Source organism: Salvelinus sp. IW2-2015, linkage group LG36 (genome assembly GCF_002910315.2).
Source record: "Salvelinus sp. IW2-2015 linkage group LG36, ASM291031v2, whole genome shotgun sequence".
Classification (NCBI taxonomy): Eukaryota; Metazoa; Chordata; class Actinopteri; order Salmoniformes; family Salmonidae; genus Salvelinus; species Salvelinus sp. IW2-2015.
The window spans coordinates 39,439,746-39,466,539 of record NC_036875.1 but is presented as its reverse complement, the minus strand read 5'-3'; the positions used below and the strand labels follow the sequence as shown (position 1 = coordinate 39,466,539).

The window sequence follows — 26,794 nt, the reverse complement described above, 5'->3', positions numbered from 1 at the left end:
GCTTTCACATTGTTGCTGATGAGGAATGCTTCACCTTCACATTGTTGCTGGAGAAATGCTTCAGCTTTCACATTGTTGCTGAGAGAATGCTTCTAGCCTTCACATTGTTGCTGAGAGAATGCTTTCAGCCTTCACATTGTTGCTGAGAGAATGCTTTAGCCTTCACATTGTTGCTGAGAGAATGCTTCAGCTTCACATTGTTGCTGAGAGAATGCTTCAGCTTTCACATGTTGCTGAGAGAATGCTTCAGCTTTCACATTGTTGCTGAGATAATGCTTCAGCATCCACATTGTTGCGGAGAGAATGCTTCAGCTTTCACATTGTTGCTGATAGAATGCTTCAGCTTTCACATTGTTGCTGAGAGAATGCTTCAGCTTCACATTGTTGCTGAGAGAATGCTTCAGCTTTCACATTGTTGCTGAGAGAATGCTTCATCTTTCACATTGTTGCTGAGAGAATGCTGCAGCTTTCAAATTGTTGCTGAGAGAATGCTTTAGCTTTCACATTGTTGCTTAGAGAATGCTTCAGCTTTCACATTGTTGCTGAGAGAATCTCAGCTTTACATTGTTGCTGAGAGAATGCTAGCTTTCACATTGTTTGCTGAGAGAATGCTGCAGCTTTCACATTGTTTGCTGAGAGAATGCTTCAGCTTTCACATTGTTGCTGAGAGAATGCTTCAGCCTTCACATTGTTGTGGGAGAATGCTTCAGCTTTCACATTGTTGCTGAGAGAATGCTTTAGCCTTCACATTGTTGCTGAGAGATGCTTCAGCCTTACATTGTTGCTGAGAGAATGCTTTAGCCTTCACATTGTTGCTGAGAGAATGCTTCAGCTTTCACATTGTTGCTGAGAGAATGCTTCAGCTTTCACAGTTGCTGAGAGAATGCTTCAGCTTTCACATTGTTGCTGAGATAATGCTTCAGATCCACATGTTGCTGAGAGAATGCTTCAGCTTTCACATTGTTGCTGATAGAATGCTTCAGCTTTCACATTGTTGCTGAGAGAATGCTTCAGCTTCACATTGTTGCTGAGAGAATGCTTCAGCTTTCACATTGTTGCTGAGAGAATGCTTCTTTCACATTGTTGCTGAGAAATGCTGCAGCTTTCAAATTGTTGCTGGAGAGATGCTTTAGCTTTCACATTGTTGCTTAGGAATGCTTCAGCTTTCACATTGTTGCTGAGAGAATGCTTCAGCTTTCACATTGTTGCTGAGAGAATGCTGCAGCTTTCACATTGTTGCTGAGAGAATGCTGCAGCTTTCACATTGTTGCTGGAGAGAATGCTTTAGCCTTCACATTGTTGCTGGGAGAATGCTTCAGCTTCACATTGTTGCTGAGAGAATGCTTCAGCTTTCACATTGTTGCTGAGAGAATGCTTCAGCTTCACATTGTTGCTGGGAGAATGCTTCAGCTTTCACATTGTTGTGAGAGAATGCTTCAGCCTTCACATTGTTGCTGGGGAGATGCTTCAGCTTTCACATTGTTGCTGGAGAACGCTTCAGTTCACATTGTTGCTGAGAGAATGCTTCAGCCTTCACATTGTGCTGGGAGAATGCTTCAGCTTTCACATTGTTGCTGAGAATGCTTTAGCCTTCACATTGTTGCTGAGAGAATGCTTCAGCCTTCACATTGTTGCTGAGAGAAATGCTTAGCCTTCACTTCTGAGAATGCTTCAGCTTCACATTGTTGCTGAGAGAATGCTTCAGCTTTCACATTGTTGCTGAGAGAATGCATTACCCTTTCACATTGTTGCTGAGAGAATGCTTCAGCCTTCACATGTTGCTGAGAGAATGCTTATCCTTACATTGTTGCTGAGAGAATGCTGCAGCCTTCACATTGTGCTGAGAGAATGCTTCAGCCTTCACATTGTTGCTGAGAGAATGCTTCAGCTTTCACATTGTTGCCGAGAGAATGCTTCAGCTTTCGCATTGTTGCTGAGAGAATGCTTCAGCTTTCACATTGTTGCTGGAGAGAATGCTTCAGCCTTCACATTGTTGCTGAGAGAATGCTGCAGCGCTTCACATTGTTGCTGAGAGAATGCTTTAGCCTACACTTGTTGCTGAGAGAATGCTTCAGCTTTCACATTTTGCTGAGAGAATGCTTCAGCTTTCACATTGTCTGAGAGATGCATTACCCTTCACATTGTTGCTGAGAGAATGCTTCAGCCTTCACATTGTTGCTGAGAGAATGCTTCAGCCTTCACATTGTTGCTGAGAGAATGCTGCAGCCTTCACATTGTTGCTGAAGAATGCTTCAGCTTTCACATTGTTGCTGAGAGAATGCTTCAGCTTTCACATTGTTGCCGAGAGAATGCTTCAGCCTTCGCATGTTGCTGAGAGAATGCTTCAGCTTTCACATGTTGCTGAGAGAATGCTTCAGCTTTCACATTGTTGCTGAGAGAATGCTGCAGCCTTCGTTTTGTCTTTCTCTTCTTTTCGGTTGTCAATTAAATGCATTTCAAATTGAACAACTGTACAGAAAGCAATTATGGGGAGAAGGAAATCCATGCTTTTAACCTCCTTTGTAAGGTTTTGCATTTTGGGGCAAATGTTTTATTATGTGAATTGCACAATCAAAAACATATATTTGTAGAGAAAATTATACACAACTTAAAGAGTTATTCTTTTCAAATGAAATGTTTAAAATAATTATAATATTAGTATTTTATTTCCCCTCTATTTTAAAAGCAGAGCCTGTGTTCTTGTAGCACAGGAGGTTGGTGGCACCCTAATTGGGAGAACGGGCTCGTGGAGCGCAATAGTGGAATGGTAACAAATACAAACACATAGTTTGCAGGTGTTTGATGCCATTCCATTTGCTCCGTTCCGGCCTATTATGAGCCGTCCACCCCTGAGCAGCCTCCTGTGTCTTGAGGTAACATCCGACAGTAGGCTGGTTGTCCTTTGTTGTGTCATAGTCTCCACCCGGGTCATGTGATCAGTCGATTAGCATACACTGTCATCTGGTCATTTACAGCTTAAACACCCTCCACATGTGTAGTGTTCGCTTTATGTACAAAGCATCAACTGCAAAGCCAATCTCTTCCCCCAGCCATGCATTTTAAATAACTGTAAATAACTCCAAACCCTCTTCTTACGAGGTTTACCCCTGGAGCACTTTGTAACTTATCAGGGCCCTTGTGCCTCCTCTAATGCCTGCATTATGCTCAAAGGGAATCAGTAAGCTGCGGAAGCAGTGGGCGGGAAGCACTGGAGAACTAATCACTCAATGGTCTAGCCAATATTCCGATTTTGGCATAGTGAAAAATAGTCATTTTGTTTTTCAGCAGTCAATTCCAAAACAAATAACCATATTTTATTCCCTTGTTATACCGTAATTGTTGAACAATTCTGTCTGCGCTTGGATGATCCTGAGACCCGGGAAAGAGGAACAGAGGTTAAATTCTTACTTAAAGAGGATCATGCGTTATAGCCTTTTGACAGGGCTTGTGAGAAGAGCATTAACAGCCAAGCACTTTAACCACTCAACCCTCTTTTATCCCTCTATAATGCAACTTTAATGTATTCTGATTGAAAATTGCCCAAAGTCTTTTTGTATGTCTAATTTCCATCTCTAACAGTACAAAGGGGCAGATTACTAATTAGCCCTTTAAATGCATGTAATGAGCATGTATGCTACTGTACGTTTCCCGTATGCAGAGCACCCGAAACTATTCAGACCCCTTCCCTTATTCCACTTTGTTTTACCTTACATCCTTGTTCTAAAATGTATTCAATATTTTTTTCCCCTCATTAATCTACACACTATACCCCATCATGACAAAGCAAAAACAGGTTTTTAGAATTTCTTTCCAAATAGAAAAATATATAAAAAAATATCACATTTAAGGATTATGGATTAAGACGTTATACTGGGCCCCTATATCTATAGGCTACGCCACCCAGTTCAATGTATAGGCAATATACAGTAAGTCATTGCCTGGCATGTTGGAATTTGAAAAAATGTGTCAGTTCAAGTACAAAGCTTTCCAGGTTATTCATTGGTGTGTTTGGAAAGCATCATAAGTTAATTTAGGTGACTTGGTCGATCATGCCTCTGAACAAAGACCAGAAACACAATACTGCCCCCTGAAGTCAATTAGACGTACTGCATTAGAGGGCTGGTTCAAATCAAAGGACACAGCTGCTCCTCCAGTTAGACTGTAGGTGCTGTATTTATTATTGATCTCCATTAACTGCTTCTAAGGCAGCAGCTACTCTTCCTGGGGTCCAGCAACATTAACGCAGTTTTATAATTTTTTAAAACATTTTAAACATTACAATACATTCACAAACACACTGTGCGCTCTCAGGCCCCTACTCCACCATTACCACTATCTACAGTACAAAATCCATGTGTACATGTGTGTGTATGCATGTGTCTGTGCCTATGTTTGTGTTGCTTAACAGTCCCGCTGTTCTATAAGGTGTATTTTTATCTGTTTTTTAAATCAAATTTTACTGCTTGCATCAGTTACCTGATGTGAATAGTTCCATGTAATCATGACTCTATGTAGTACTGTGCGCCTCCCAGTCTGTTTTGGACTTGGGAACTGTCAAGAGACCTCTTGTGGCATGTCTTGTGGGGTATGCATGGGTGTCCGAGCTGTGCGCCATTAGTTGCAACAGACAGCTCGTGCATACAATTAGTGATGAAGTCAATCTCTCCTCCACTTTGAGCCAGGAGAGATTGACATGCATATTAATCATATTAGCTCTCTGTGTACATCCAAGGCCCAGCTGTGCTGCCCTGTTCTGAGCCAATTGCATTTTCCTAAGTCCCTTTTTGTGGCACCTGACCACACAACTGAACAGTAGTCCCGGTCAACCAAACTAGTGGCTTGTAAGACCTGCCTTGTTTGACAGTGCTGTTAAGGTAGAGCAGCGCTTTATTATGGACAGACTTCTCCCCATCTTAGCTACTGTTGTATCAATATGTTTTGACCATGGCAGTTTACAATCCAAGGTTACTCCAAGCAGTTAGTCACATCAACTTGCTAAATTTCCACATTATTTATTACAGGATTTAGTTGAGGTTTAGGTTTTAAAGTATGATTTGTCCCAAATACAATGCTTTAAGTTTTAGAAATATTTAGGACTAACTTATTCCTTGCCACCCACTCTGAAACTAACTGCAGCTCTTTGTTAAGTGTTGCACTCATTTCAGTTGCTGTAGTAGCTGACATGTAGTGTTGAGTCATCCGAGTCATACTGGCCTTACTCAAAGCCAGTGGCATGTCATTAGTAAAGTTAGAAAAAAGTAAGGGGCCTAGACAGCTGCCCTGGGGAATTCCTGATTCTACCTGTATTATGTTGGAGGCTTCCATTAAAGAACACTCTCTGTGTTCTGTTAGACAGGTAAATCGTATCCACAATATAGCAGGGGGTGTAAAGCCATTACACATAAGTTCTTCCAGCAGCAGACTGTGATCCATAATGTGAAAAGCTGCACTGAACTAAACAGCCCCACAAACATTTTATCATCAATTCTCTCAGCCAATCATCAGTCATGTGTGTAAGTGCTTGTTGAATGTGCTCCCTATAAGCATGCTGGAAGTTTGTTGTCAAATTGTTTACTGTAAATAGAATTGTATCTGGTCAAATACAATGTTGTCCAAAGTTTACTAAGGGTTGGTAACAGGGCTGATGGTCGCATTTGAGCCAGTAAAGGGGGCTTTGCTATTCTTCGGGAGCGGAATGACTTTTGCTTCCCTTCAAGCTTGGGGGCACACACTTTCTAGTAGGCTTAAATTGAAATATGTCAAATAGGGTGGCAACATCACCACTATTATCCTCAGTAATTTCCCATCCAAATTGTCAGAACCCAGTGGCTTGTCATTGTTGATAGACAATATTTTTTCACCTCTCCACACTCACTTTACGGAATTCAATATTACAATGCTGTCTTCATAATTTTGGTCCGATATACTTGGATGTGTATGTTTGTTGCTGGCATGTCATGGCTAAGTTTTCTAATCTTGCCAACGAAAAAATCATTGCCTAAGGTTCCACTAATTACCACAGCACCAAAGTCAAAATGGTCTAAATCGTAAAAAAACTATGAAAACAAAAATTTGCTTTTTGGCTTAATTTAAGGTTAAGGAGGCATACGGTTAGCAGTTGTTTAAGGTAAGGATTAGCTTTCAAATCAAATTTTCAAAAATAAATTTGTCTTTCTCTTCTTTTCGGTTGGCAATTAAATGCATTTCAAATTGAACAACTGTACAGAAAGCAATTATGGGGAGAAGGAAATCCATCGCTTTTAACCTCCTTTGTAAAGGTTTTGCATTTTGGGGCAAATGTTTTATTATGTGAATTGCACAATCAAAAACATATATTTGTAGAGAAAATTATACACAACTTAAAGAGTTATTCTTTTCAAATGTAAATGTTTAAAATAAATTATAATATTAGTATTTTATTTCCCCTCTATTTTAAAAGCAGAGCCTGTGTTTCTTGTAGCACAGGAGGTTGGTGGCACCCTAATTGGGGAGAACGGGCTCGTGGAGCGCAATAAGTGGAATGGTAACAAATACATCAAACACATAGTTTTCAGGTGTTTGATGCCATTCCATTTGCTCCGTTCCGGCCATTATTATGAGCCGTCCWCCCCTGAGCAGCCTCCTGTGTCTTTTAGGTAACATCCGACAGTAGGCTGGTTGTCCTTTGTTGTGTCATAGTCTCCACCCGGGTCATGTGATCAGTCGATTAGCATACACTGTCATCTGGTCATTTACAGCTTAAACACCCTCCACATGTGTAGTGTTCGCTTTATGTACAAAGCATCAACTGCAAAYCCAATCTCTTCCCCCAGCCATGCATTTTTAAATAACTGTAAATAACTCCAAACCCTCTTCTTACGAGGTTTACCCCTGGAGCACTTTGTAACTTATCAGGGCCCTTGTGCCTCCTCTAATGCCTGCATTATGCTCAAATGGGAATCAGTAAGCTGCGGGAAGCAGGTGGGCGGGAAGCACTGGAGAACTAATCACTCAATGGTCTAGCCAATATTCCGATTTTGGCATAGTGAAAAATAGTCATTTTGTTTTCAGCAGTCAATTCCAAAACAATATACCATATTTTATTCCCTTGTTATACCGTAATTGTTGAACAATTCTGTCTGCGCTTGGATGATCCTGAGACCCGGGAAAGAGGAACAGAGGTTAAATTCTTACTTAAAGAGGATCATGCGTTATAGSCTTTTGACAGGGCTTGTGAGAAGAGCATTAACAGCCAAGCACTTTAACCACTCAACCCTCTTTTTATCCCTCTATAATGCAACTTTAATGTATTCTGATTGAAAATTGCCCAAAGTCTTTTTGTATGTCTAATTTCCATCTCTAACAGTACAAAGGGGCAGATTACTAATTAGGCCCTTTAAATGCATGTAATGAGCATGTATGCTACTGTASGTTTCCCGTATGCAGAGCACCCGGAAACTATTCAGACCCCTTCCCTTATTCCACTTTGTTTTTACCTTACATCCTTGTTCTAAAATGTATTCAATATTTTTTTCCCCTCATTAATCTACACACTATACCCCATCATGACAAAGCAAAAACAGGTTTTTAGAATTTCTTTCCAAATAAGAAAAATATATAAAAAAATATCACATTTAAGGATTATGGATTAAGACGTTATACTGGGCCCCTATATCTATAGGCTACGCCACCCAGTTCAATGTATAGGCAATATACAGTAAGTCATTGCCTGSCATGGTTGGAATTTGAAAAATGTGTCAGTTCAAGTACAAAGCTTTCCCAGGTTATTTCATGGTGTGTTTGGGAAAGCATCATGAAGTTAATTTAGGTGACTTGGTCGATCATGCCTCTGAACAAAGACCAGAAACACAATACTGCCCCCTGAAGTCAATTAGACGTACTGCATTAGAGGGCTGGTTCAAATCAAAGGACACAGCTGCTCCTCCAGTTAGACTGTAGGTGCTGTATTTATTATTGATCTCCATTAACTGRTTCTAAGGCAGCAGCTACTCTTCCTGGGGTCCAGCAACATTAACGCAGTTTATAWWTTTTTWWAAAKATTTTAAACATTACAATACATTCACAACACACTGTGCGCTCTCAGGCCCCTACTCCACCATTACCACATATCTACAGTACAAAATCCATGTGTACATGTGTGTGTATGCATGTGTCTGTGCCTATGTTTGTGTTGCTTAACAGTCCCRGCTGTTCTATAAGGTGTATTTTTATCTGTTTTTTAAATCAAATTTTACTGCTTGCATCAGTTACCTGATGTGGAATAGTTCCATGTAATCATGACTCTATGTAGTACTGTGCGCCTCCCATAGTCTGTTTTGGACTTGGGAACTGTCAAGAGACCTCTTGTGGCATGTCTTGTGGGGTATGCATGGGTGTCCGAGCTGTGCGCCATTAGTTGCAACAGACAGCTCGTGCATACAATTAGTGATGAAGTCAATCTCTCCTCCACTTTGAGCCAGGAGAGATTGACATGCATATTAATCATATTAGCTCTCTGTGTACATCCAAGGCCCAGCTGTGCTGCCCTGTTCTGAGCCAATTGCAATTTTCCTAAGTCCCTTTTTGTGGCACCTGACCACACAACTGAACAGTAGTCCKGGTGCAACCAAACTAGMGCTTGTAAGACCTGCCTTGTTGARAGTGCTGTTAAGGTAGAGCAGCGCTTTATTATGGACAGACTTCTCCCCATCTTAGCTAKTGTTGTATCAATATGTTTTGACCATGYCAGTTTACAATCCAAGGTTACTCCAAGCAGTTTAGTCACATCAACTTGCTAAATTTCCACATTATTTATTACAGGATTTAGTTGAGGTTTAGGTTTTAAAGTATGATTTGTCCCAAATACAATGCTTTAAGTTTTAGAAATATTTAGGACTAACTTATTCCTTGCCACCCACTCTGAAACTAACTGCAGCTCTTTGTTAAGTGTTGCACTCATTTCAGTTGCTGTAGTAGCTGACATGTAGTGTTGAGTCATCCGAGTCATACTGGCCTTACTCAAAGCCAGTGGCATGTCATTAGTAAAGTTWGAAAAAAGTAAGGGGCCTAGACAGCTGCCCTGGGGAATTCCTGATTCTACCTGTATTATGTTGGAGGCTTCCATTAAAGAACACTCTCTGTGTTCTGTTAGACAGGTAAATCGTATCCACAATATAGCAGGGGGTGTAAAGCCATAACACATATGTTCTTCCAGCAGCAGACTGTGATCCATAATGTGAAAAGCTGCACTGAAGTCTAACTAAACAGCCCCACAATCATTTTTATCATCAATTTCTCTCAGCCAATCATCAGTCATGTGTGTAAGTGCTTGTTGAATGTCCTTCCCTATAAGCATGCTGAAAGTGTGTTGTCAAATTGTTTACTGTAAAATAGAATTGTATCTGGTCAAATACAATGTTGTCCAAAAGTTTACTAAGGGTTGGTAACAGGCTGATTGGTCGGCTATTTGAGCCAGTAAAGGGGGCTTTGCTATTCTTCGGSAGCGGAATGACTTTTGCTTCCCTTCAAGCRTGGGGGCACACACTTTCTAGTAGGCTTAAATTGAAATATGTCAAATAGGGGTGGCAACATCATCCACTATTATCCTCAGTAATTTCCCATCCAAATTGTCAGAACCCAGTGGCTTGTCATTGTTGATAGACAATATTGTTTTCACCTCTTCCACACTCACTTTACGGAATTCAATATTACAATGCTTGTCTTTCATAATTTGGTCCGATATACTTGGATGTGTAGTGTTTGTTGCTGGCATGTCATGGCTAAGTTTTCTAATCTTGCCAACGAAAAAATCATTGCCTAAGTTTCCACTAATTACCACAGCCACAAAGTCAAAATMGTCTAAATCGTAAAAAAATCTATGAAAACAAAAATMTGCTTTTTGGTCTTAATTTAAGGTTAAGGAGGCATACGGTTAGCAGTGTGGTTAAGGTAAGGATTAGCTTTCAAATCAAATTTTCAGAAAATAAATTGTAGAAATAGGCGAGGTTTATGACTTTGTGATTGTGGTAACTTGTGATGACCCGGCACAACTCTGATATAAAGTTGTTGTTTTTTTCAAAGATGCCAGGTTGTCACGTGTCCTTCTCATATCAGTACTCTTGTAACAATATAATCACTACGAAACGTCTATTCGACCAAATAAGCCAAACAAGCCCTTAAATATTTTGTCAACCAAATTTGACACTCTCACATTGACCTCCATACAAAAACTCCTCTCTTGGTGAAAGAAAAAAATGAAGATCGCCATCTGCTGGAGAAGACAGAGTTTGGCCTCAGTTATCTCTCCTCTCGCTTCTTCCTCTCTGTTTAGAGTGCTGGTTTAAATCAGCTGATTCAGCTGCTCCTCCAATCAGTTCTTCCCGTTTTCAGACAACTGAGCTCTGTTTTCAGTGAATGAAACTGTGCTCTCCATTACCATTAGAAAAGATCCTCCTTCTCCCAACCAACACATTATATTCCTTCAAATGTGTGCAGAGCACAACACACTGGACATAATATTCACATAGCCATTAAGGAAATGGGTGCATTTTGCCATCAACATGGTAATGAGTAGATCATTTCACAAATTAAACACATTACCTCCTGTGATATCTTTTGAAARGCTATTAAAGGAGAATGTCAATTTGCAGCACTTCAAAGGCTGAGGAGCACTTTCCCTTCACGCAACGCTGGCCTTTCATTTTGGAACTTTCCATTTTAGAACAGTGCCACTTCCATTGGGGCTGATACAGAGGACTCTCGACACAACCGGGCAACATTGTCTCCCAAACAAAAGACGACAACACACTGCATGCATATTCCACGCCGGTGCAATTAGCAACTCGAAAAATCAACAGCGCTCAAATTGTTCTCATACAATGTCCAATCACTCAGTGCAAAATCAAAGGGTAATATTAAATTAATAAATGGGAATTAGGTGGAACAAACGGAAAGGATAAAACCAATACTTCCTCATCTACAATTTTAAAGGGGATTTGCATATACACAATAGAAGCATACTTTTTGATAGAATAGAGTAGATGTATCCAAAAAAAAAAGAGCGTGAGCAGAGGGAGACCAATATAAGGGCCATAATGGGTTTTCTCTGTCTAAATGCTTATGGAATCTTCCTTTTCATATGGCAGATGATCAAACTTAAAATGTATACTTTGTTTTCCTGAGATTTGGCACCTACCGATTCATAAACGGTCCCTGATGTCCTGAAGTTACACAAAATTCTAACACAGGAATACTCAGAAATAGTGTTTTTAGGACCTATTATAAGCACAAGAATGATGATGATTCCTAGAAATGTAATGATCAGTTCTTGAAAATCACGCATTGTGTGTTTCATTCGTTCATTCGTTTTTTTTGTGGCAGAAAAGTAGCAGAAGGAGGTGCAATTGAAGGCAACATCCTTCTGCAATTGCACCTCCTTCTGCTACTTTTCTGCCACAAAAAAACGAATGAAACACACAATGCCTGATTTTCAAGAACTGATCATTACATTTCTAGGAATCATCATCATTCTTATCATTATTCCTGTGTTAGAATTTTGTGTAACTTCAGGACATCAGGGACCGTTTATGAATCGGTAGGTGCCAAATCTCAGGAAAASAAAGTATACATTTTAAGTTTGAATAGAACCCATTTACCTGCATATACTGCTACATTCTAAAAGCTATAGCCGGACAAAATGGTTTCATATTACCTTGTAACAATGGAGTGCTGGACTACAGTGACAAGCGGCACATAAGAATTSACTTATACCGCTGTACATAGCCACAAATACTTATTTTCAAGAACACTTGTCGCCATAGTGTTTCAAGGAGCTGCCCCAAAGATGGCTCTCTAGCACCCCCATGTGTTCCAATGGAGGCTTCGGGGGTCTATGTGACACAAAGTTCCCATTTCACGACATGCAAAAGCTTCAGTGAAAGATATAACGTAATTCATTCAAAATGCTCCGAAGATCTATTGAAATGAATGTTAAACCAGCAGGATTTATTTATTTTTTGGGCCAAGAAAATGTGATTGTTTTTGGAGAGATATATCTTGAAACTGTACTTCTAGATGTAAGGAAATTGGTAATGCATTTCTAAACAGGATATAACGTGTATACTGTATGAAAAGATACATAATGAGAAACATATGCACACAGTCTAAAGTTGTTTTGTTAAAAAGTGCATACTCATGGAGGTTTGGGAAACATTCAGTTGAACATATGGTTTCAAAAGAGCTCCTTAGGGATCTATGAGAGGATTCCAGTGTGACTAATCCCATACCGTTGTAGAGTACAGTACATTAAAAGGTTAGTCATCCATTGGATGATGTCAATTGTAAAATCAAACAAACCCTTCCTCAGATATTTACATGTACAGTTCTATATGTTAAACAGTGAAGACCAGATAACAGTGAACAGAGAAAGGTAGACATAGATGATAAAAGTTATTTCAAACATTCAAATTGTTTATGATGAAACTCCTACTGAACTATGCCTTTTTGCAGTAAAGGCACCAAAGTTGAGGTTGAAGTTCATACCTGCTGCCAGAGGGCAGTCTTAGAAAGCAGTGGTAGAGTTGAGCGTGGTTTGAATGGTGTAAAATAGCTCGCTACTGTGGTATCTCTGTGGATGGGAATGGGTATCAGATTAATAATATGAGAAAAAAAATTGCAAATTGTCTTGTAGGGCCAATACTTTTTAATTGTTCTGTTATTGTGCATCTCATCTGCTACCACGTGATCTTTATTTGAGGGCGAGCATTGTGCAAACATACTGACAACATCGTGATCTGGGCTCTTAAAGACACTGTGTGGGTATTTGTATCACTCGTCCCTAGAAATCTTAGTTGGATAATTATTCCGGGAAATAGCGGTTTCATTTCTTGTAGGCCTGCAGCCCACTGTCAATGCTATCTGTCAGCATACGGAATGGATTGGAAATTCCAAAGTGAACCTTGAAGTTTTATTTTCTGGAAAATGGGAAAGACGAACACCATCAAATCGAATTAGTTTCATCTCTGTGTCTTATTGACCACATCATTGCTGGGAACTGGTGAACAAATACATTTTTTAGAGTGAAAGTAGAAGATTACAGCAGTGTGAAAAAGACAATGAGGGCTCGTGTGCTAGGGTTGGTCTGTTTTGTGACATGGCCTGGTTCTACAGAGGCRCAGTTTCCTCGAGTGTGTAGCACGGTAGAAGGGATCGTCTCAAAGCAGTGCTGCCCTGRCCTCGGGTCTGATCCTGCTAACGTGTGTGGACTTTTATCTGGACGAGGACACCAAACCCTGGGGGGGACCAATTCGAATGAGAAACCCGAGGTGACCGTGAAAGGTGGCCAACTACGTGTTTTAATCAAACTTGCAGGTGCCTCAGTAACTAATGAAATTATAATGTTGAAAATGTTAAACTGTATACTTTTAAGATATCTACATTTTATTAAATGTTTTACCCACGCAGGAAATTTCTAACTTCAAGTTAAAATTCAATGTAAAAAGTGTATTAGTATGTTTTGCAGTATAGCTATAAACTATGATCTATATTCCKTCCCTGTGTCTAGGTAACTTTAGTGGCTTTGACTGTGGCCAGTGTAAGTTTGGCTGGACAGGACCAAACTGTGACGTGCYTAAKTCCCCGGTGGTGAGGAAGAACATCCACTCTCTGACTCCAGCTGAGCTCCAGGAGTTCCTGGATGTGTTGGARCGYGCCAAGAACACCACCCATCCAGACTATGTCATTGCCACACAGCACTGGCTGGCCCTGTTGGGGCCCAATGGAACCCAGCCCCAGTTCTCCAACATCTCAATCTACGACTTCTTTACATGGCAGCACTACTACTCTGTCAGAGACACTCCTTGGGGAATGTGATCCATCACACAAAAACAAACAAGCAAACACAAACAATATATTATAATGATAATCATTTACATGTGTACAATGTTGAACAAATTAACTTCTATGGATATGATTGCACTTCTAAGACTAGAATGTTTCATCTGGATGTCAATTCAAGCACATTGATTCTCCCGTAAAGGACTTGGCACAGATACCACATACTCAGTCTGGAGAGAAACCTGCAGGTAAGAGTGTAAAGGTAAATAAATTGTAGTATTTGTCTTACAAAATATGAATATGTACTTGGGAAAATGTCAGCTTCCTTGAATGAGTGTATCTGAATAGTTTGTCCTCTGCAGAGACTGACTGGCAATGAGAACTTTGCTGTTCCATACTGGAACTTCGCCACAGGGCAGACTGAGTGTGACGTCTGTACAGACTCTCTCCTGGGGGGGCACAACCCAGATGGCACCTCCCTCATCAGTAACCAGTCCAGGTTCTCCAATTGGAGCAATTTGTGTCACAATATTGAATGTATGTAGCTAAGCTGATTACATAAATAAATGTGTATTTTGATGGGTACTGTTTCTTAACTTCTTTGATATAGGGGGCAGCATTTTCACTTTCGGATGAATTGCATTCCCATAGTGAACTGCCTCCTACTCTGTCCCAGATGCTAATATATGCATATCATTATTACTATTGGATATAAAACATTCTGAAGTTTCTAAAACTGTTTGAATGATGTCTGTGAGTATAACAGAACTCATATGGCAGGCAAAAACCTGAGAAAAAATCCAAACAGGAAGTGAAAATTCTGAGACTGGTCGATGTTAAAGTCATCGCCTATTCAATTCCCTGTAATATATGGATCTGTTTGCACTTCCTACGCCTTCCACTAGATGGCAACAGTCTGTAGAACGCTGAATGAAGCCTCTAGTGTGATGTGGGGCCGGATGGCAGGTGTTTCAGTCATTGGTCTGGCAGATTGCTAGTTCTTGCTCACGCGCTTTCCTCATGATATCACCATGCGTTCCATTACTTATAGAGACTGAAAAGAATTCTCCGGTTGGAACCTTATTGGATATAAATGATAACAACATCCTGAAGATTGATTCTCTACTAAGTTTGGCAGTTTATTCGACTTGTAATATAACTTTTTGAAGTTTTCGTCCGACGTTTGCCTGCATCTGCGCGAGCGTTTGGACACGTGTACTACACATGCTAGCAAAAGTAGCTAATTGGACATAAGTAATGGACATTATCGAACAAAAAAACGATTTATTGTGGAACTAGGATTCCTGGCAGTGCATTCTGATGAACATAATCAAAGGTAAGGGAATATTTATGATGTAATTTCGTATTTCTGTTGACTCCAACATGGCGGAGAAAGGTTGTTAAATCTGAGCGCCATCTCATATTATTGCATGGTGTGCTTTTTACGTAAAGTTTTTTTTAAATCTGACAGCTGTTGCATTAAGAACAAGTGTATCTTTAATTATGTGTAAAACGTGTATCTTTCATCAAAGTTTATGATGAGTATTTCTGTTATTTGACGTGGCTCTCTGCAATTACTCCGGATATTTTGGAGGCATTTCTGAACATTGCGCCAATGTAAACCAAGATATGTGGATATAAATATGCACATTATCGAACAAAACATACAGTGGGGCAAAAAAGTATTTAGTCAGCCACCAATTGTGCAAGTTCTCCCACTTAAAAAGATGAGAGAGGCCTGTAATTTTCATCATAGGTACACTTCAACAATGACAGACAAAATTTGAAAAAGAAATCCATAAAATCACATTGTAGGATTTTTAATGAATTTATTTTCAAATTATGGTGTAAAATAAGTATTTGGTCAATAACAAAAGTTTCTCAATACTTTGTTATATACCCTTTGTTGGCAATGACAGAGGTCAAACGTTTTCTGTAAGTCTTCACAAGGTTTTCACACACTGTTGCTGGTATTTCTTTATTCCTGCCTATGCGATGTACTGAGAACCCAGCTGGCTGTGTGGACGGGGACAGTGTATCCCGAGAGAGCCATGATTCCGTGAAACAGAGTATGTTACAGTCCCTGATGTCTCTCTGGAAGGAGATCCTCGCCCTGAGCTTGTCTACTTTATTGTCCAGAGACTAAACATTAGCAAGTAATGTTCAAAGGATTACATTCGGGAAAGTCGTATTCCTAGTCTTAATGCTAGTGAGTTACCGCCGCCCTGATCTCCAAAAGTTATTTCCGGCTGTATGTAATAACACAAAAAAACATTCTGGGCTAATAATGTAAGAAGTAACAACAACAAAAAATACTGCAAAGTTGCTTAGGAGCTAGAACCAGAGCTGCCATGTCTGTCACTGCCATCTTACTTGTACTGACATATACAGTACGTGTTCGTGAGAGACTCACCATTCCACAGAGGTGTGTAGCCCAAAATTGTTCGGACGCTACAGACAGAAGTTGGCAGAAGAGGCTGTACCGACTTCAGATTAGTCCTGTGAAGAGTCTCAACTTCCACAGAGGGGTCTGGTGGCACCTTAATTGGGGAGGACGTGCTRATAGCTCATAGGCTGGAACGGAAAATATGAAATGGTATCGAACACATCAAACACATGGTTTCTATGTGTTTGATACCATTCCATTCACTCCATTCCAGCCATTATTATGAACCGTCCTCCACTTAGCAGCCTCCTGTGCATAATAGTTTTGTAGGCCAAACTGTTCGGATGCTTTAGAAGTTTTTTTGTGAAAAGGCCAATTTTCAGGATGTCTCATGTTCTGACAAACACCGCTCTAGTGCTACCTTTCACCTCAGATGCGGAAGGGCGATATCGACAGAATTGGTGGATTGAGATGCAACCCATGAAAAAAAAACTGATACACTACACGACCAAAAGTACGTGGACACCTGCTCGTCGGACATCTCATTCCAAAATCATGGGCATTAATATGGAGTTTGTCCCCCCTTTGCAGCTATAACAGCCTCCACTCTTCTGGGAAAGCTTTTCACTAGATGTTGGAACATTGCTGTGGGGACTTGATTCCACAAGAGCATTAGTGAGGTCAGGCACTGATGTTGGGCAATTAGGCCTGACCTCACAGTCGGCGTTCCAATTCATCACAAAGGTGTTCAATGGGGTTGAGGTCAGAGCTCTGGGCAGGCCAGTCATTTTCTTCTACACCGATCTCGACAAACCATTTCAGGATGGACCTTGCTTTGTGCACGGGGGCATTGTCATGATGAAACAGGAAAGGGTCTTCCCCAAACTGTTGCCACAAAGTTGGAAGCACAGAATCGTCTAGAATGTCATTGTATGCTGTAGCGTTATGATTTCCATTCACTGAAACTAAGTGGCCTAGCCCAAACCATGAAAAACAGCCCTAGACAAATTTTCCTCCTCCACCAAACTTTACAGTTGGCACTATGCATTCGGGCAGGTACCGTTTACTGGCATCCCCAAAACCCAGATTCGTCCATCGGACTGCTAGATGGTGAAGTGTGACTCGTCACTCCAGAGAACGCGTTTCCACTGCTCCAGAGTCCAATGGCGGCGAGATTTACACCACTCCAGCCGATGCTTGGCATTGCGCATGGTGATCTTAGGCTTGTGTGTGGCTGCTCGACCATTTCATGAAGCTCCCGACAAACAGTTCTGTGCTGACYTTGCTTCCAGAGGCAGGTTGGAACTCAGCAGTGAGTGTTGCAACTGAGGACAGACAAAAAAAAATTGACAGTGCCACTGAGCTCTTCAGTAAGGCCATTCTACTGCCAATGTTTGTCTATGGAGATTGCATGGCTGTGTGCTCGATTTTATACACCTGTCAGCAACGGGTGTGGCTGAAATAGCCAAATCCACTAATTTGAAGGGGTGTTCACATATACTATATATACAAAAGTATCTCTAGCTTAAACAGATGGATTTTGATGGGGATTTATTTATTACATTAATTAGATTTCCGGGGCCTCTGGAATGGCGCAGTGGTCTGAGCCACTGCAATGCTAACTGTGCCACTAGAGATCCTGGTTCGAACAAGGCTCTGTCGCAGCCAGCCGCGACCGGGAGACCCATGGGGCGGCACACAATGGTCCAGCGTTGACCGGGTTTAGGGGAGGTTTGGCGCAGGATGTTCTTATCCCATCGCGCACCAGCGCACTCCTGTGCACGCTGACATGGTCGCCAGGTGTACGGTGTTTACGCTGACACATGGTGCGGCTGGCTTCCGGGTTAAGCGGGCGTTGTGTCAAGAAGGAGTGCGGCTCGGCTGGGTTGTTGTTTCGAAAGGACGCACGGCGTCTCGACCTTCTCCCCTTCCGAGTCCGTACGGGAGTTGCAGTGATGGGAAAAGACTAACTACCAATTGGATACCACGAAATTTGGGAGTCGAAAAAAAAATTATAAGATAATAATATATATATTTTTTATATAAAATAAAGTTAAATAAAAGTCATTAAATTAAAATACAAAAACATTTAGACAGTGTTGTGACTGATGTAGTGTGTTGTGTGTGCTCGTGTGTGTGTGTGTGGTGTGTGTGTGTGTGTGTGTAGCTGTGTGTGTGTTGTGTGTGTGTGTTTGTGTGTTGTGTGTGGTGTGTGTGTGTGGCAACAAGCTCTCACAGTCTCATGTTAGAATTAGACGTTCATCCATTTTTCTCAAATGTCAAATTTCGAGGGAGTTTAAGGTTAAGTTTAGCCATTACCTTTCTCCATAAATTTTAAGTTTAGGGTTAAGTTTAGTAATTAACTCAATAGTCTTAAGATAAGGCATTAACTTAAAATGGTTAAGGTAAGGGTTAAGGTTTGGGATAGGCTTAAAACTAAAATCTCAAAAACGTTATATCGCTGGATTCGAACATGCAACTTTTGGCACCGGAGGCCGATGCTTACGCCACGTGATGCATCAGAACAGCCCTTAGCTGTGGTATATTTCCTGTTATAAACTGGGTAGTTTAGGTCCTGGATGCTGATTGGCTGAAACAGCATTTCAGCCGTGTGTCTATCAGACAATATACTGTACCACAGAATGATGCAAAAATAGTTGTTTACTGTTCTATTTATGTAGGTAARTAGTTTATAATAGCAATAAGGCACCTCAGTGGTTCGCGTTACATGGACAATATACCACATCTGTATCCAGGCTGTATACTCGCATTGCGTCGTGCTTAAGAACAGACATTAGCCGTAGTATTTTGGCCAATATASCACATACCCTCGGYCCTTATTGCTTAATTAATTTCTCYTGGACAGACTATGTAAACATAAATGGTACCATAGATCTGTCKTGATACAACGGGATGCYTGAGATAACAAACAGCACCAGTTCCAGTGCATTGGACAAACCAGGATTTCACAGGTTTTAGCATCTTTTGAATTTRGGAAAGGGAGGGGACATTTGSKCCATAGACTTGCCCTTAACTTGCAAAGAGAGAGTGGAGCTCTTCATTCCGGTTCCGAATAAAGCATCTGACCAATTACGCAAGACTTTAGTTCTGAGATTAATGGGCTATATACCACAAACTCCTGAGGTACCTTATGGCTATTATAAACTGGTTACCAAGATAAATAGAACAGTAATTTTGTATTTTTCATACCGTGYTATATTGCCTGATATACACACAGATGAAATGCTATTTCAGCCAATCAGCATCCACAAATCAAAMTACTGTTATGTTTTATTATAATTAACTCCCATGTCTTTTTCTCCCAGCATGGATGAATATAATCGCCTTGTCACTCCGTGTAATGGAACTAGTGAAGGACGTATAAGGAGAGGTCAAATAGGAGGACCAACATGCTGCACCAACGAAGACAGCATGGCTTTGAACCCTTAATACAATACAATGGAAAGTACACAGACAACTCTTGAACTAAAGCCTAACAGGAACTAACAGGAAGCCTACAGTTTATCTGATTATGCCTCTATGCAATTTTCATGTTATTGTAATAAATGGCCCAACTGAGAAAATCAATTGAAACATAACTCAGGAAAGTACTTATSTCTTCAACATAAAATCCTGAGGGTAGAATGTTTGAGCACAGTCATTATGTCTATTCAACTAATAATAATAATAACTTAGGGATGAACCTATACAGAATAATGAATACATACGGAATCTTTACTAAAGCTAGTGCCTGTAATTTTCAGTGCCTGTTCCATGAATGATTTCAAACTAAAATGTAGTCTGTTTGAGAATAAAAGTGAATTCGACATCCTTTCATTCTATAGTATATTATAGTATATTTCTTTATGACAATAATTAAAGGTGTTACAATTCTAGCACATTGTTTCTACTAGCTTATATTGAATTATATGTAATTTTTCAATTAAGGATATTTATTTTGAATTCAGTTTTAGATTATTATTATTWGTTTTATCTCATTCCCTCATGGCAGTATATGTGTGTAGCTATTGTGTGATTGGCAATGTAACTTTTCACTCACCATTCAACAGTCACATGCCAGATCATAGGTAACAGGGGTTAGGGAAAGTCTAGCTAATGACACAAGCACAAAACATATCAGCTATTTCTGCACTGACGTACCAAACYTCATAAGTCTTCATTGATGTGTTTGGTGCTCCTCCCACAGAACAAAGAATGCTTGTTTCTCAGAGGAATTCAACAATCAGTTGATGACTTTTTCTCAGTGGATTATGAGAAAAAACAATTATTAGTAATACAGTATAGACACACGATATGATTAGGCTATCATGATTTAAATGATTTAGGATTATATGTATGATATGTCATGTGATAAAGAGGGAAGCGAACAGGAAACCAAAAAATCCTATTTGTAATTATGCAAATGTACTATCAATCAGTCTACTGTGGATTTCATTTCTGGCAAAAACAACTTTATGAGAAATTACTCTCAAATACTTAAAAAATATATTATTCATGGGACTAACGTTGTGAGCTTCACATTAGATGGGCGGCAGGTAGCCTAGGGGTTAAGAGCGTTTTACCAGTCAACGAAAGTTCACTGGTTCAAATCCAGAGTCGACTAGATGAAAAATATGTTGATGTGCCCTTGAGCAAGGCACTTAATCCTAGTTGCTCTGGATAAGAGCGTCTGCTAAATGACTAGAATGTAAAAATGGACCTGTAGATAGCTGATGGTCTAACCCGACACCCTATGTACTTTGGCCTGAGGCATTTCTCTGGTAGGAGTCAAGCTCATAGTTGCCTGGTGTCAGGTGATTACCACGAGACCMTAATCCGTTCTSCCCAGWCTTAAAGAGAGCACATGAATTGGAGGCTTTGTTAAAGTTGAAGACACCGCCTGGAACACAGTCTACTCTCAGGCTGGCTCTTAGTTAACATTTATGACTGTAGCCAAATGTTGAATACACAACTTTGGAGCGTTACATATTTAATTCCATGCGCTTTTGGAGGAATTAACTAATTAAGCATTGATGTGAACTGGTATACAAACTGATTTGCTAGTGGACAGACATGGACAGAAGAGGACCAGAGGTGTTGAAGACGATGAGGGCTCTTGTGCTAGGGTTGGTCTGTTTTGTGACATGGCCTGGTTCTACAGAGGCTCAGTTTCCTCGAGTGTGTAGCACGGTAGAAGGGATCGTCTCAAAGCAGTGCTGCCCTCTCTCGTCTGATCCTGCTAACGTGTTGGACTTTTATCTGGACGAGGAAACTGCTCCGACATCAGAGTCATACCAAACCCTGGGTGGACACATATAGGTGAGAAATGGTGATGATCGAGAAAAAGGTGGCCGACCAAATTCTTCAATCAGACATGCAGTCTCTGTAAGTAACATATTAATAGTGTTACATTTATGTGTTAATAGACATGTTTTAAAATCATAAAATATGTGTTTGTTTAGACAACATTATAACTCATTGTTAAGTAGTCATTGTTAAATTGTGATTATTAGAAGACGTATGTAAAATATTTCAAGACTGTTGGGTGAACTTTGAACTTTGAGACCATTTAGTTACCCTAAAATTGGTGCTGAACTGTAGGTATTTTAACAATAACATATCATCAAATCAATGTATTCATATTAATGTCATTCGTTTCTAAAAATGTATTACAATAAACATTTGTTTACAGAAACCACCATTCTTGCATTCCATATCCTTGACTTGGTTTGGTTATAATATTCCATCCCTGTGTCTAGGTAACTTTGGTGCTTGACTGTGGCCAGTGTAAGTTTGGCTGGACAGGACCAAACTTGACGTGCATAATCCCCGTGGTGAGGAAGAACATCCACTCTCTGACTCCAGCTGAGCTCCAGGAGTTCCTGATGGTTGGACCGAGCCAAGAACACCACCCATCCAGACTAATGTCATTGCCACGACAGCACTGGCTGCCCTGTTGGGGCCCAATGAACCCAGCCCCAGTTCTCCAACATCTCAATCTACGACTTCTTTAACATGGCAGCACTACTACTCTGTCAGAGACACACTTTTAGGTAAAACACCAATTTAGTTATTTCTGAAGTCATAAGTTTATAGATTCAATAAATAATATCAATACATTAAAATTATATTCAACCTTCAAACTAATTCCTTTTTTGGTTGAAAGAATGGAAAATGAAAGACAAATTTTATAAATTACTCACTGCTACGTTACTTACTTACTTTGTTCTGAGTTATATATGACTCTCTATGTACTGGAAAGCTGAGCAGAAAGAAACATTCAAAAGTTCAGCTCATAAACCACCTTATTTTTCTTCTTAGTCCAGGTCGTCCGTTTAAGGCCATTGACTTCTCCCACAAAGGACCAGCGTTCGCTCACCTGGCACAGATACCACCTCCTTAGTCTGGAGAGAGACCTGCAGGTAAGAGTGGATTGAATGCTGAGACATTAAGAACAAAATAGCTTCAAACATTGATGAAACAAAAGGTAAAACGATCTCTCTGCTGCAGAGACTGACTGGCAGATGGAACTTTGCTGTCCATACTGGAACTTCGCCACAGGGCAGACTGAGTGTACGTCTGTACAGACTCTCTCCTGGGGGCACAACCCAGTGACTCCTCCTCATCAGTAACCAGTCCAGGTTCTCCAATTGGGTGGTGTGTGACAGGTGCGCTGTTACATAAATAAATAAAACATTTGTGGAAACAGATGAAGCCTAGTCCTGGACTAAAATGCATGTTTACTGAAGGATTTCCATTGAAGTGCTTTTTACATCAGCTAATTCACGTCTAGGAAACCACCCATGTATGCACACTTACCCTTCAAATGTTTGGGGTCACTAAAAATGTTGTTGTTTTGAAGAAAAGCAAATTTCTTGTCCATTAAAATAACATCAAATTGATCAGAAATACAGTGTAGACATTGTTATGTTTACATGACTATGTAGCTGGAAACGCAGATTTTTTATGGATATCTACATGGGCTACAGAGGCCCATTATCAGCAACCATCACTCCTGTGTTCCAATGGCACGTTGTGTTAGCTAATCCAAGATTATCATTTTAAAAGGCTAATTGATCATTAGAAAACCCTTTTGCAATGATGTTAGCACAGCTGAAAACTGTTGTGCTGATTAAAGAAGCAGTAAAACTGGCCTTCTATAGACTAGTTGAGTATCTGGAGAATTTGTGGGTTCATTTACAGGCTCAAAATGGCCAGAAACAAAGACCTTTCTTCTGTAACTCGTCAGACTGTTCTTATTTGAGAAATGAAGGCTATTCCATGTGAAAAATTGCSAAGAAACTGAAGATCTCATACAACGCTGTGTACTACTCCCTTCACAGAACAGCACAAACTGGCRCTAACCAGAATAGAAAGAGGAGTGGGAGGCCCCGGTGCACAACTGAGCAAGAGGACATGTACATTAGACTGTCTAGTTTGAGAAACAGACGCCTCACAAGTCCTCAACTGTCAGCTTCATTAAATAGCACCCGCAAAACACCAGTCTKAACATTTTCAGGTTCTTGGCAATTTTTCACATGGAATAGCCTTCATTTCTCAGAACAAGAATAGACTGACGAGWTTCCGAAGAAAGTCCTTTGTTTCTGGCCATTTTGAGCCTGTAATCGAACCCACAAATGCTGATTCTCCAGATACTCAACTAGCCTAAAGAAGGCTTGTTGTATTGCTTCTTTAATCAGCACAAAAACATTTTCAGCTGTGCTAACATAATTGCAAAAGGGTTTTCGAATGATCAATTAGACTTTTAAAATGGTAAACTTGGATTAGCTAACACAACGTGCCATTGGAACACAGGACGGATGGTTGCTGATAATGGGCCTCTGTACGCCTATGTAGATATTTCATACAAAAACTGCCGTTTCCAGCTACAATAGTCATTTACAACATTAACAATGTCTACACTATATTTCTGATCAATTTGATGTTATTTTAATGGATTTTTTTTTTTTCAAAAACAAGGACATTTCTAAGTGACCCCAAACTTTTGAACGGTAGTGTATATAATATACCTGTGCTGGATATGCTTTGTGCACGTAAGCTGGTTGTTATACTACCGGGTACATGTTCATCATGTGTTTTGTACCAGACTCATTGTCCTTAAATGTTGCCTGAATCTTTTCCCCTCCCCAGCTTGGATGAATATAACCGCCTGGTCACTCTGTGTAATGGGACCAGTGAGGGACGTATAAGGAGAGGTCAGATGGGAGGAGCGAGAACCAACATGAGTCTGCCGACCATGAATGATGTCAGGAGCTGTCTAAACCTCAGAGACTTTGACAACGCTCCCTACTATACTAACTCCACCTTCAGCTTCAGGCAACTTAAACTGTTCACATTGACCTGGGACCTTACACATTCACCTACAGGGTGTTATTCAATGAAGTCAAGTCGAATGAACTCTCGAAATTGCATTGTTTCTGACTTCCAAATATACTTTGTCTCCTATACAGGAATGCTCTGGAAGGCTATGACAAGCCAGATGGCGAGGCAGAGCTTGACTCCACAGTTAACAACCTGCACAACCTGGTCCACTCCTTCCTCAGTGGAACCAGCGCTCGYTCTCACTCTGCAGCKAATGACCCCGTCTTTCTGGTAATRATCTAGTTCAAATCAAATCAAATTGTATTTGTCACATGCGCCGAATATACAACAGGTGTAGACTTTACAGTGAAATGCTTACTTACAAGCCCTTAACCAACAATGCAGTTAAGAGAAATACTTCAAGAACAATAAGAAATAAAAGTAACAAATAATTAAAGAACAGCAGTAAAATAACAATATCGAGGCTATATACAGGGGGTACCGGTACAGAGTCAATGTGCGGGGGCACCGGTTAGTCGATATAATTTAGGTAATATATAAATGTAGGTAGAGTTATGGTGTGGTTGCCTATGAGTCCATGTATTTGACTGTCATGTGAGTTAATGTAAAGAATTGGTAGTTGGTCAGATTTCTGTGCAGARGATGCAACAATGTTTTACAGTTACATAACTATCTCTCTCTCTCTATAGGTGCTCCATGCTTTCACTGATGCCATTTTTGATGAGTGGATGAGAAAGTCTGTTCCACCAAACTCCAGCTTCCCAGATGAGATGGCTCCAATTGGTCACAACAGACATTATAACATGGTGCCATTTTTCCCTCCTGTGACCAACGAGGAGATTTACGTGGCTTCTGATCAACTGGGATATTCTTATGCCATTGAACTCGATGGTTGGTGATTTCACAGATAACTTTGCAATTAAATAATCGTCATCGACRTATGCTTGTTTTATTAGCAGGTCAATGAAATAAGAACACTTTGATAAAGATCTTGTTGCATTAAATCTCTTATTCTATCCCTTCCTCAGCTACAGACGGTGGAATCGTGTTTGTGATGGGCTCCAGTCTGGGTGGTGTTTTCCTGGGTGCCCTGGTTCTTCTACTCGTCCTGGTGCTCTACTTGCAACAGTATAGGAAACACAGCTTTGAACCCCTTATCAAAGCAGAGTTTACCAACAAAAAGTACACAGAGGAAGCCTAGAGASTGTAGGTACATTTTGGCAGTGTTTTGCACAACTACATAGAGTAGGCAGCCAAATAGAAAACGTAGCCAACCAGGCGTCCCCGAGCCAGGGGGGTCTGGGGGTGCTTGCTCCTCTGGGGTCCTTTTCCCAGAAGGAGCTCTATTTTGGTACATTCTAATGACTTGACTCCATCTGAAATACACAGTGAAATGATTGAATACTTTATCGAGTTTACCTCCAAGTTGGAAAAATGATTTGTGGTATTGTGTAGAAAGACTTTACAATTTGTATTGCTGAAAATGTATGAATTCACTGTATTTTTWGTTGTTTTGGATATTGTCTATGTCAGAGAACATTAAACCTTTTTTTAACATTCTCTTGAGATTAAAGTCTTATTTACAGTTTTGCTGCAAGATATGAATTTGTTTATTATGTTAATTATTATGTTTTAGTCAAATATTATATCTGTTTGGGCTGCTTGCGGCCAATTGGCAGTCTACAAATTATTACGTTCCGGGCCCCGACCATCCGGCCAAGAATAATATTAGCCCACTGCTGAATCTAGTTGATGATCCCTGTTTGTAGATCAAAACAGAGAACACTATCGTGTTCATGACAGTAAGGCTCATATTAGTTTGTAGACCAAACGGTTCGGGCGTTACAGCCAGATGTTGGCACATCAGCGATACCAACATCAGACGAGTCCCGTGGGGCCAAAATAGTTAATTAATATGCTACTTTGTACACCAAACTGTTCAGACGCTACAGATGTTTCCGTGAGAAGKCATATTTMGGGGATTTCTCCTGGTCTGACAAACAGTGCTGTAGCTCTGCCACTTTTTACAGCAGATATGGAAGCCTACATAGACYGATGCAGTGGACTGAGACTCAGCCCATACAAGAAAACAGATACAGGGCCTTCAGAAAGTATTCACACCACATTTTCCACATTTTGTTGTGTTACAGCCTGAATTTAAAATTGATTAAATTGAGATTGTGTGTCACTGGCCTACACACAATACCCCATAATGTAAAAGTGGGATGTTAAAAAAAAAAAAAATTGTATGAA

General features: G+C 40.3%; 2 pseudogenes; both read left to right on the top strand.

Moving 5' to 3' along the window:
- Positions 1-12,437: 12,437 nt before the first annotated feature.
- On the top strand, positions 12,438-19,583 carry LOC139023785 (L-dopachrome tautomerase-like; annotated as a pseudogene).
- A 1,941-nt stretch (positions 19,584-21,524) lies between these two features.
- LOC111959916 (L-dopachrome tautomerase-like) lies at positions 21,525-26,101 on the top strand (annotated as a pseudogene).
- Positions 26,102-26,794: the final 693 nt, after the last annotated feature.